This window comes from Rhinoraja longicauda, chromosome 7, assembly GCF_053455715.1.
Source record: "Rhinoraja longicauda isolate Sanriku21f chromosome 7, sRhiLon1.1, whole genome shotgun sequence".
Lineage (NCBI taxonomy): Eukaryota > Metazoa > Chordata > Chondrichthyes > Rajiformes > Arhynchobatidae > Rhinoraja > Rhinoraja longicauda.
The window spans coordinates 53,208,856-53,222,053 of record NC_135959.1 but is presented as its reverse complement, the minus strand read 5'-3'; positions in this window follow the sequence as shown (position 1 = coordinate 53,222,053).

The following is a 13,198-nucleotide window of genomic DNA, read 5'->3' as shown; positions in this document are numbered from 1 at the left end:
TCCTAATTGTATGAAATTCTTCAAAGAAATTTCAGAGAAGAAACAAAGCAAATGAAATGGCTGTAGAATAAGTGACTAATCAAAAGGCATCTGAGAAGGTGCCTCTATCAGAAATGGTACATGGAAGCAAAGGAAAGGTGGCCACATGGTTAGACTGACAGGGCAAGGACAAAAATCAAATTGTTAGGTGGTCAGGCTGGAGTGATGTAGATACAGTTCCATAAGATTTTATACAGGGGTTATTGTTTATAAACATTCTGGTTTAGAAAATAATTTTAACACAGGTGATAATGGATAATGATACTATCATGCATAGGTGATCAAGCTCATAAGCAACAGATATAAATATGGTCAAGATCTTCTTTTCAGCATCAAATGTTTGTTACTTATGCTCCTTGGGTTTATATTTGGTCATGCTGCCATTTGCAGTTATCAAAGTCAAAGCAGAAGTTCTGAATTCTATATGAGCTGAGAAAGTCATTGTGTGTCACTCCAATATATTGTTGGAGTCATAACCAGCTTAAACACAAGAAGTGGAAATTAATTTGGTGTTAGATCACGTGCAGAAACTGAAATTAAGAGTGAAAGAAAGATGATACTGAAGAGATTAAAAATTGGAAGCAGAAAGTTAAAAAGATTAAATTATTTTAAAATTCTAACGATTAAAATTGAAGGAATATGATTTCACCCTTACAAAAGGGTGGTACTATGGTAGAGCTGCTGCCTCACAGTGCCAGTGACCCAGATTCTATCCTGATCTCAGATGCTGTCTGTGTGGGGTTTGCACGTTCTCCCTGTGACCGAATGGCTTTCCTTCGGGTGATCTGGTTTCTTCCCACATCCTAAGGAAGTATGGGATTGCAGGTTTATTAGCCTCTATAAATTGTCCCAAATGTGTAGGAAGTGGATGCAAATGTGGGATAAAATAGAATTAGTATGAACGGGTGATCACTAGTCGACATGGACTCGATGGGCCGAAGGCCCAGTTTCCATGTTGTATCTTTCAATCAATCAATCAATCAATCAAAAGTAAAAATTTCAGTCCAGGTGAGATTGTTTAGTGGTGTTTAAGCTTTACCATTCTGTTGAATATTCACTTTCAACAGAATGGAATTTTAATTTCTACTGGTGTGTTTAGATTATATCAAGTGGGAAGCTACCTCTACCACATAGTCTTCATTTATTTTAGTATCAGGAAAGGTGGTGATACATTTTGAAACTCAGGCTTCAGATTTCTAATCAATGAGGACACGTAGAGAAACTCTGCAATTTAGCAGCATCATCTTCAGAAAGATGTTCCAGGTCTGAAACCATTTGTTAAAACCTGTAGGGAGAGAATGAGAGACAAAAAAGTAATTGTAATTGATAAGTTGCAGAGAAGGTGAGGGTGGGATGGAGAAATCATAGGAAATATCTATGACTGGTTGAGACCTGGTCAAGGGGGTTAATGGGGCAATTAGATGGTGATCACATGCATTGTTGTGTGTGATGTACTGCTTATAGCAGAGCTATGGGACATGGCCAGCGTGTCAGTTTGAACTAATGTACAGAGAAATATTGAGCCAAAATCACAGGTGGAATACTGGCAGAAACGGCTAGTTTTGATATGGACAAAAAGAGCTGGTAACTTTTGAGAGTTTGATTCTTGTGTCTGGAGGGCTGTAACATGCTTGACCAGATGGAATGTGAGATGTTTCTCAAGCTGGTTTTGGGCCTTGGTGTAATGGTGCCGGAGGGCTACATACAGTGCATTCAGAAAGTATTCAGACCCCTTCACTTTTTCCACATTTTGTTACATTACAGCCTTATTTTAAAATGAATTAAATTATTTTTTATTATCATCAATCTACACACAATACTCCAGAATGAAGAAGCAAAAACAGGTGTTTAGAAATTTTTGCAAATTAATTAAAAATAAATAACTGAAATTTCACATTGACATAAATATTCAGACCCTTTGCTATGACACTCAAAATTGAGCTTAGGTTCATCCTGTTTCCACTGATTATCACCGCCCACCATGGGCGGCACGGTGGCGCAGTGGTAGAGTTGCTGCCTTACAGCGAATGCAGCGCCGGAGACTCAGGTTCGATCCTGACTACGGGCGCCGTCTGTACGGAGTTTGTACGTTCTCCCCGTGACCTGCGTGGGTTTTCTCCGAGATCTTCGGTTTCCTCCCACACTCCAAAGACGTACAGGTATATAGGTTAATTGACTGGGTAAATGTAAAAATTGTCCCTAGTGTGTGTGTAGGATAGTATTAATGTGCGGGGATCGCTGGGCGGCGCGGACACGGTGGGCCGAAGGGCCTGTTTCCGCGCTGCATCTCTAAATCTAAAATTATCCTTGAGATGTTTCTACAACTTGATTGGAGTCCAGCAGTGGTAAATTAAATTGATTGGACATGATTTAGAAAGGCACACACCTGTGTATATAAGGTCCCACAGTTGACAGTGCATGTCAGAGCAAAAACCAAGCCATGAAGATGAAGGAATTGTCCATAGACCTCTGAGACAAGATTGTGTCGAGACACAGATCTGGGGAACGATATAAAACAATTTCTGCAGCATTGCAGGTCTCGAAGAGCGCAGTGGCCTTCGTCATTCTTAAATGGAAGATCTTTGAAACCACCAGGACTCTGCAAAGAGCTGGCTGCCCAGCCAAACTGAGCAATCGGGGGAGAAGGGCCTTGGTCAGGGGGTGACCAAGAACCCGATGGTCACTCTGATAGAGCTCCAGAGTTCCTCTGTGAAGATGGGAGAACTTTCCAGAAGGATAACTATATCTGCAGCACTCCACCAATCAGACCTTTATGGTAGAGTGGCCAGACGGAAGCCACACCTCAGTAAAAGGCACATGACAGCCTGCTTGGAATTTGCCAAAAGGCACCTAAAGGACTCAGACCATGAGAAACAAGATTCTCTGGTCTGATGAAACTAAGATTGAACTCTTTGGCCTGAATGCCAAGCGTCACGTATGGAGGAAACCAGGCACCGCTCATCACCTGGCCAGTACCATACCTACGGTGAAGCATGGTGGTGGCGACATCATGCTGTGGGGATATTTTCAGTGGCAGGAACTGGGAGAATAGTCAGGATCGAGGGAAAGATGAACGGAGCAAAGTACAGAGAGATCCTTGATGAAAACCTGCTCCAGAGCGTTCTGGACCTCAGACTGGGGTGGAGGTTCGCATTCCAACAAGACAACGACCCTAAGCACACACAGGAATGGCTTTGTGACAAGTCTGTGAATGTCCTTGAGTGGCCCAGCCAGAGCCCGCACTTGAACCCGATCGAACATCTCTGGAGGGACCTGAAAATAGCTGTGCATCAACGCTCCCCATCCAACCTGACAGAGCTTGAGAGGAACTGCAGAGAAGAATGGGAGAAACTACCCAAATACAGGTGTGCCAAGCTTGTAGCGTCATACCCAAGAAGACTTGAGGCTGTAATCGCTGCCAAAGGTGCCTCAACAAAGTACTGAGTAAAGGGTATGAATACTTATGTAAATGTGATATTTCAGTTATTCCTTTTTAATTACTTTTCAAAAATTTCTAAATGCCTGTTTTTGCTTTTTTATTATGGGGTATTGTGTGTAGATTGATGATTAAAACAATGAATTTAATCCATTTAAAAATAAGGCTGTAACATAACAAAATGTGAAAAAAGTGAAGGGGTCTGAATACTTTTAATGCACTGTACACATAGGTTGATTGGGACTGGGATGGAAAATGCAGATAACAAGGAACTGCAGATACTGGTTTACAAAAATAGACACAGAGTGCTGGAGTAACTCAGCAGGTCAGGCAGCATCTCTGGAGGACATCAATAGATGATGTTTTGGGTCAGGACCCTTCAGTCCTCAGCGGAGGCCTTGCCTTAGTACCCTGAAGCGCACACTTCTACAAGTTCCGAGCCTGGAGTCTGAAGAAGGGTTCCGACCCAAAAAGTCACCAATCCATATCCTCCAGAGATGCTGCCTGACCCACTGAGTTAATCCAGCTCTGTGTTTGGAAAATTTAAGTGTCAGGCAACCAGAACCTTCTCCCTCCTGGGTACTGAACTCAGTTGGCCTCTAAAGTGATCACTCATTTAGTTTCTCTAGTGCAGATGAGACCTCATTGTGAACTAGAGGCAAGAAAAGATTAGGCCAAATCAGGGCTGACAACAGATGACATCGTGCAAGGTGGTTCTCTGGCAGGCCAAATGGAGGAAGGGTCCTGACCCGAATCATCACCCTTTTTCTCCAGAGATGCTGCCTGGCCCGCTGAGTTACTCCAGCACTTTGTGTCACTTTGTGTCTCCCTTTAATATTGGGTTCAGGTTCTAACATATTGCAAACTTTTATTTTGTTTTCAGTTGTTTTATGCCTGGTATTTGGTGTCATTACCAGATTTGCAAGCATGAAGGGTTCAAAATAATGTTCACATTTATAATATTTTAGACGTATCAATATTGGATTAGCTTTGTCAACAGTGTATTTTGACTGGTTAGATTGTGTTTTCTGATACTGCCACAATGTGGCGCAGTGTTTGTTTGATTTAAATTAATGATCTTTATCAAGGGCTTGCTCTGTGTATGCTGTCCATGCAATTAGAGATGTCATTAACATTTTCTATAAACCGACTGCCTCCTTTAGTTACCTCAACAAGACCTCTTCCGACCTACCATGTGTGCAAGGATGCCATCCCATTTTTTAAATTTCTGCCTGTCGCCCATGTTTTTGGAAAGGACCTTCTGCTCTCGAGTTCATGAAATATTTTCCTTCTGGGACCATAAGTCATAGGAGTAGAATTATGTCATACAATCATGGCTGATGTTTTTCCCTCTCAACCCAATTCTCTTGCCTTCTCCCCGTAACCTTTCACCCCTTACTAATCAAGAACCTCTCAATCTCCTCTTTAAAAAAACCCAATGACGGCCTCCACCACTGTATGTGGCAATGTATTCCACAGATTCACCACCCTCGGGCTAAAGAATTTCCTCCTCATCTCCATTCCAAAGGTACGTTCTTTTACTCTGAGTCTGTGCCTTCTAGTCCTAACTCTCCCACTACTGAAAACATACTCTCCACATCCATTCTATTTGGGCTTTTCATTATTCAGTAGGTTTCAATGGGATTCCCTCTTATTCTTCTAAACAACGCGTATAGGCCCCGAACCTTCAAACATTCCTCATACATTACCCCAATCATCCCCAGAATCATTCACATAAACCTCCTCTTCACCCTTTCCAATGCCAGGACATCCCTCCTTAGATTTGGGGCCCAATACTGCTCTCAATATTCCAAATGTAATCTGACCTGTGCCTTATAAATCCTCAGGTTTCCCTCTGCTCTAGTTGATTGGGCCCTTCCAACTGAACACCCCACCCCACCCTCACCCTCTCCAGCCAGAAACACAATAGAATTCACTTGGTCTTCACTTTCACTCCACTAGCCTCCAGATCCAACTGCATCCCACTCCAGCATTTATGTCAACTCCAAAGTAATCCCACAACCTGTCACACCTTCCCCTTCTCTGTCCCCACCACTTTTTTTGTTTTCCGTAGGGACCACTTTCTTCAGGTCCTTGGACCACTCATCATGCGGCACCCACTGTGCCATGTTGTCTGGACTTTGACTGCAAACAAAGGTGTAACACCTGTCCCCTCAGCTCCTCCCTCCACCATCCAAGGACCTAACCGATCCTTCTAAATGAAGCAGAGGTGCACATGTCACATGTTAGTCCACGACAGCCATCTCAAACTTCTGGCTACAAATCACTGACTCTGCCGTCTCCTATCTACATGCTGCTAAGTACTACCAATCTTTCCTCTTACCTCTCACTCCTGATGCAGGCTGACACCCCAAAATGTCCACCTATACTCTTTGCCTCCTCAGATCCTGCTTGACCTGCTGAGTTTTGTTTTTTGTTCTGGTTTCCAACATCTGCTGTCTATTTTGTCTTAAGATGAAAAGTGATAGTTAGTTGGAGTGTCACACTCCAAATTGGAAATGCTGCCATCATATATATTGTTTCACCCTTAAGTGGAAGTGGCGGCGCCTAACGGCTGCGGCTCGCTAGCAGTCTGTTTGTCTTTTTTCCTTTTTTTTTTGTTGTGTGTCGGTGTTGGGATGTTTTTTTTTTTTTTTTTGGTTGTGTATGTGTGGGGGGTGGTGGTGTGGGTGTGGTGGTGTGGGTGGGGTGGTGGGGGAAACCTTTCTCTTTTAGGTCTCTTCCTCACGGCGTGGGGTGCGGCTCGGCCACGGGGCCTTCCATCGCCCGGTGCGGCTCGGCCGCGGGGCCTTCCATCGCCCGGTGCGGCTCGGCCGCGGGACCTAACATCGCCCGGTGCTGCTCGGCTGCTGGACTTAACAGTGCCCGGTGCGGCTCGGCCGCGGGGCCTAACATCGCCCGGCTCGGCTGCGGGACTTTTCATCGCTGGTGCGGCTCGGCCGCTGGACTTAACATCGCCTGGTGCGGCTCGGCCGCGGGACCTAACATCGCCCGGTGCGGCTCGGCCGCGGGACTTTACATCGCCCGGTGCGGCTCGGCCGCTGGACTTAACAGTGCCCGGTGCGGCTCGGCCGCGGGGCCTAACATCGCCCGGCGCGGCTCGGCCGCGGGACTTTTCATCGCTGGTGCGGCTCGGCCGCTGGACTTAACATCGCCCGGTGCGGCTCGGCCGCGGGACTTAGCTGCGCACGGCTCGGCCGCGGGACTTAGCTGCGCACGGCTCGGCCGTGGGGCCTTCCATCGCCCGGTGCGGCTCGGCCGCGCGGCCTTCCATCGCCCGGTGCGGCTCGGCCGCGGGGCCTTCCATCGCCCGGCGCGGCTCGGCCGCGGGACTTAGCTGCGCACGGCTCGGCCGCGGGGCCTTCCATCGCCCGGTGCGGCTCGGCCGCGGGACTTAGCTGCGCACAGCCCGGCTCGGCCGCGAGACGTTTCAGCGCCCGGTGCGGCTCGGCCGCGGGGACTTCCATCCCCTTGCGGGGACTGTGCGGTTTGGTCGGGGACGAGCTGTCTGTCCGTGGGCGTGGGGAAGAGAGTGGAAGTTTTGTTGCCTCCATCACAGTGAAGGGGTGTTTGGAGTCACTGTGATGGATGTTTGTGTTGGGGTCATGTGTCTTGTGTTCTTTTTTTTTGTGTGACTGCTATGTAGTTTCGTTCGGTACCTTGGTACCGAATGAGAAATAAAGCTCTGTTGAACTGTTGAACTGTTGAACTGATGTCACAATCTATTTATTTGACATACTCGTGAGCATTACAGAGTCTATTCTTCTTACCGATGTGACATTTTGGCAAGAAAATGCTGGAACCAGTTAGCAGTTCAGACAGTTCTGTACTTGGTTCTATACATTTTCATACCTCTAGTTTCCGTCTCCCCGACTCTCGGTCTGAGAAGGATCTTGACTTGAAACACTACCTATTCCTTTTCTCCAGAGATTTTACACGACCCGCTGAGTTATTCCAGCATTTTGTGTCTATATTCAGCAGCTTAGACAGCATCTGTGGAAAGAGAAGCAGAGATAACATGTTAGGTCAACGATCCTTTCCTCCATTTTCTGCTTTATTTCAGGTTACCAGCATCTGCAGTTTATGAAAACATGTATTAGAGAGCACAATGTCACCAATCTGGTACCCAGAGCAGTCATGGAATCGGGGTGCAATCCTGACTAATTATGGAACATGTTAGATCTGTGAATGTGATGCTTGACACCCAATTGATCATCAAGCATTGAAAACCCGATCATTGCTATGTTCATTGCTAAGTTATATTGTGCCTTCAACACCCTGACCTGTATTAATGTGACCCAAAACAACTCGCATGCGATATGTGTGTTCAAAATGCTGACATCCTTTTCAGATCAATTTGAAGAAGGGTCCCGAACCGAAATATCGCCCGTCTATTTTCCTCCGTAGATGCTGCCTGACCCGCTGATTCCTTCCAACACATTATGTTTTGCTCAAGATTCCAGCATCTACAGTTCCGTTTCCCTGCTGGCATCCTTTAATGAGTTTCTAAAGTACTAGCCTGCCATGATTTACATGCAGTTTTGTGGCATGTCTCTGTGTAATCCTGAAGTTCTGACATGCAAAAATGTATGTTTAAGGTGCTAGCCCTGACATAATGTAACCCTGAACTGCTGACATACAATGTTTCCCTGAACTGCTGTCCTGTACAGTAAAGTGCTGACATGTTATAAAGCACTGCAGTGTTGTAGAGTGCTCCTGAGGCAGATGCAGATTTCAGAGCAAGAGAACCCTTTACAGCAAGAGTGTATTATTCTTTCTATGTTGTTACTGGAAAGCAGGAGCTACCATGCATTTGCAACAAACTGTTGAGAGGACACATCTAACCGTGCTGGCTGCTGCTTCTCTTCCTTAATCTCCAATGGTAAATTAATTGTGGGAGACCTTGAAGCCTGGTAATGGACTGCTCCAGCTGTGTGCTTTATCAGTCAGGTTATATTCAGTACTGGAGACATGATGGAAATTAGCAAAGGCCTTGCTCCACGGGTACATGTTTCTTCATAAATTCATGTCATTGGAGCAGAATTAGGCCATTTGGCCCATCAAGTCTCCTCCAAAATTTAATCATGGCTGATCTATCTTTCCCTCTCAACCCCATTCCCCTGCCTTCTTGAACACAAATAACTAACAAGCTGAGCAATGTGGGATGTGCTTAACATGCCTTGTACAGTAGGAGATTGAAAATAACTTCTTAGTGACTAAAGCATGAACAGATGCAAATTTTCTACGTGGCATAGGTTTAGTGCATCTATATTATAAGAGTCCCATTAGAGTCATCCAGCTTGGAACAGGCCCTTCAGCCCACCGTTCACCCCAACCACCCATTTACGCTAATCTTATTTGGCAGATGGCACAGATGTGCATCGGAAGAGTTGCTGCCTTCCAGGGCCAGACACCCGAGTTCAATCTTGACTATGGGTGCTGTTTATACGGAGTTTGCACTTCCTCCCTGTGACCATGTTGGATTTTCTCCAGGTGCTCCGGTTTCCTCCTGCATTCCAAAGACGTGCAGCTTCTGTAAATTGCCCTGTGTGTGTAGGATAGAACTAGTGAATGGGTTGGTGCAGACTTGCTGGGCCGAAGGGCCTGTTTCCACACTGTATCTCTAAACTATTATATTATTCTCCCCACATTACTATCAACTCCACTACCACTCACCTACACATTAGGATGGCCAATTACTCAACCAACGTGCATGTCTTTGGTATGTGTGAGGAAACTGTAGCACTGCAGGAAATCCATGTGATCACAAGGCGAACAGGATCAGGCAAACTCCATATGCAAAGCACCCGAGATCAGGTTTGATCCCAAATTGCAGTGACGTAACAGATCTACCAAATGTGCCACTGTGTTCAAGGGCTGTTTCCAAGTAACTCCAGGGAAAAGGAGCCTAAGGGAAGCTTGGCCAAACTGATCTTAGGCAAGTAGAATATCCAAAGGGATCTCCACATTTAATTTCTTATTGTGTAGGAAGGAACTGCAGATGCTGGTTTAAACCGAAGATAGACACAAAAAGCTGGAGTAACTCAACTGGTTAGGTAGCATCTCTGGAGAATAGGAATAGGTGACGTTTCGGGTCAAAACCCTTCTTCAGACCTGAAGAAGGACCTTTTAATTTCTTATTGTTTTACTGTATTCAGGCATTCTCAAATAAGGGTCTTGAAAAAATATTATCTTATCCACTGTTGTGGTATGCACTAATGTTTCAGTATACAGATAGTAATATTTATTTCCTTTGTTGTGCAGTTGATTTAGTTTGAATAGAATTATTTTTAATGAAAATCCTTCAAGAATAATTTGTTTTTGTTATTACACCGAGGATTACTTTTGGTCAGAACAGAAGTTGTTAATATTGAAAATGAAATTTAAAATTCCTACTACAATATTAAGATCGTATTACTTTTTGTACTCTTACTGTTCCATTTGCCTAGCTACTGAAGAGATTTAGTTTTTCTCCTACATTCGTCTGTTTCCCACCCTCTACTATAATCTATTCTCTCCCTTCCATTGCAAAATTAGTTTAAGCCCTAACAACAATGCTAGCACCCACCCACGTCCTCCCACAAGGATGTCTAACCATTCCAGTTCAGGTGCCAACCTTTCAACTGGTACAGATCCTCCCCTCTCTCCCAATAGTCTCTGTGATCCAGAAAACTGAAGTCTTCTCTCCTACATCATCCCTTCGGCCCAGCATTCATCTCCTATTCCTGTTCTTGCTCGCACATGGCAAAAGATATTAGTTTAGTTTAGTTTACAGTCACATGCACTGAGGTACAGTGAAAAGCTTGTGTTGCGTACTAACCAGTCAGCTGAAAGACAATGCATGATTACAATCGTGCCATCCACAGTGTACAGATACATGATAAAGGGAATAACATAAATAACATTTATTGCAAGCCAAACTCCAGTAAAGTCCGATTAAAGATAGTCCAAGGGTCTCCAATGAGGTAGATAGTCGCTCAGGACTGCTCTCTGGATGTTGGTAGAATGTTTCAATTGCCTGATAACAGCTGGGAAGAAACTATCCCTGACCCATTTGTCTTTCCGTTGACGCTATCTGGTGTTTCCAGTATTTTGTGCTTTTATGGCAGGAGGGAAAAGCCTAGGGTTCATGAACTAGTCTTCCTTGGGCAGGACGACAATGGAGGGAGTCAATAGCTTCAAGTTCTTGGTGGTTCTCATATCTGGAGATCTGTCCTGGGCCCAGAACATTGATGCAATCACAAAGAAAGCTCATCATTGCCTCTATTTCCTAGGAAGTTTGGGGAGTAATGGCATGGAAAAAAAGCCCTTCTGTCCACTGAGTCCACGCCGACCATTGATCACCCATTCACACTTCTATGTTATCCAATTTACACGTCCACTCCTTACACACAAGGGGCCATTTCACAGAGGGCAATTAACCAATAAAGCTGTCTTTGGGATGTGGGAGGACACCTGAAGGAAGTCCTCATGATCAGAGGTAGAACATGCAAACTCTGCACAGATTGCACCTGAGGTCTGGATTGAACCTGGGTCTCTGGCGCTGTGAGGCAGCTGCTCTACCAGCTGCGTCACATTTGAAGTTTCAGTGCAAGTGAACTGTAATCTATGCAAGAACTAACCATTATTATGTTCCTTTCTGCTGATTGAAACCTTGGTGACAAAGTTCATGTTGTTATCGATTGTCCATTTTACCATAAAATGTTGTTACTTAAGAGCTTGTGTTGTAGTGCTAGAAATGGGAAACCAGAATGAGAAATAATCAATGTAATAACCCACTGTAAAAGTCAAGTGTCAAAATTCAGCAGTAGAGACATGTTACATAACTGGGTAACTAGTGACTATACAAAGATCATTAAGGTGCCAGCAAACAAGAATCCTATTGTATAGCCTTTAGTTTAATAAAACGTGATGTGTCCTTCAGAGCTGGGGTAAATAGACTGCAAATTAGGGAAATTTAGGCAATTTAAGAAAAAGAGCATAAGAAATAGATGCAGGAGTAGGCCAATCAGCCACTCATGCCAGCTCTGCTTTAAAAGAATCATGGCTGATCTTTTATCACAGTGCCATTTTTCGCGACTAACCCACCTGAAAATATATTAATCTCCTCCTTGAGTAGACTTAGTGGTTCATCGACTCACACCTCATTGATTCACAGCACTTTTGGGTGAATTCCAAAGATTCACTGCATTCTGTGGGGAAGAATCATCAGTTTTGAAGAGACAATCCTTTACTTTGAGACTGTGGCACGGGAGCCAGGGGAATGTCACTCTGCAAGATCCTTGTCAAATCCTGCAGGAGTATTGCACATTGCTGAGATCACTTCGCGTCTTCTAAACTCAAGGGTGTATCAGCTCAATCTCTTATCGGTCCTCGTAGGACAACCCGCTCATTCCATGAATGAATCTGCTGAGCTCATTGCATCATTCCCTCTATCTTGTGTGTCCTTGACAGGGAAATATTCTTATCCTTATCAAAATATTCTAGGTGTGTGCAAGCCAAAGCGCAGTATAATTTGAACAATACGTCTCTGTTCTCGCATGTCCCTCCTCTAACCATAAAGGCCAGCGCACCATTTTCCTCCCCTAATTACTGGCTTTACCTGCATGCTAACTTTCAGTAATTCGTGCACATCGAACCTTGTAGATGAAAGGGGCGTAAAATGCAAAAAAGAAGTTTACTTTACAGTAAAGAATAGGATAAAGGATTTAGTTAGATAGAGGTCGAGGGGCTAGCGGAATCAAGGGATCTGGGGAGAAGGCAAGCACGGGTTACTGATTCCTATTTTATATGTTTCTATATCACCAAATACCCTATCGAACTTCTCTTTAGGTGTATGGCAAAGAGAGTATATTGACTAGGTGCATCGGTAACTCGAACACCCAAGAACAAAGGAGGCAGTCGAAAGTGTTGGACTTTTCGCAGCCCAGAAGACTAAAAATGATCAAAAACTCACAGCACCAACCTGACCCTCTCTCTCTCTCTCTCTCTCTCTCTCGCCTCGCTGCTACTTCCAGGAAAAAAAACTTCAGAACTGTTGACGAACAGGTTCTTTCCATCAGCGACCAGGCTCTTGAACCACAGTGCACACCCTAACCACAACCCTACCTCAGCACCAAACTACTATAAATCCTTCCAGGTTGCAAGACCCACCACTCCGGCTTGCACCGTCATGGTCTGGTCGCCTGGTCCTAACGGATAATTGATTGCATCATTGGTTATTGCATATTTATTTGTTGAGTTGTTGCGTCCAAAGCTGAGCAAGTAAGAACGTTGTGGTTCCATTCCCGCAACAGATACTGTCGACTCTTGAGAAGTGGGAGAGTGACACACCCACGCTCCTGGCGGAAGGAAGTCATTTTGAAAACTGAAACTCACTGCTGTTTTTCCCCCCATAAAGGATGGAGGAGTCCGGAATGTGCGCTTCCATGCTGCTAAAGTAGCGGCATTGCGTCGAACAATCCTGGGCACTGGGCAGTCGAAACGGCAGGGACTCTTGGTGACCCATTTATGGCTGTAAGTTAGTCCATCTGATACAGTCTCAAACTTCACGGGTCGCCTGCCTTCCTGAAGCAAACAACAACAACGACAACAAAAAAGAGCAATGGGAGAGTGGAGGAAGGAACTGCAGATGCTGGTTTAAAACGAAAATAGGCACAAAAAATAGGCTGGAGGAACTCAGGCAGCATCTCTGGAGAAAAG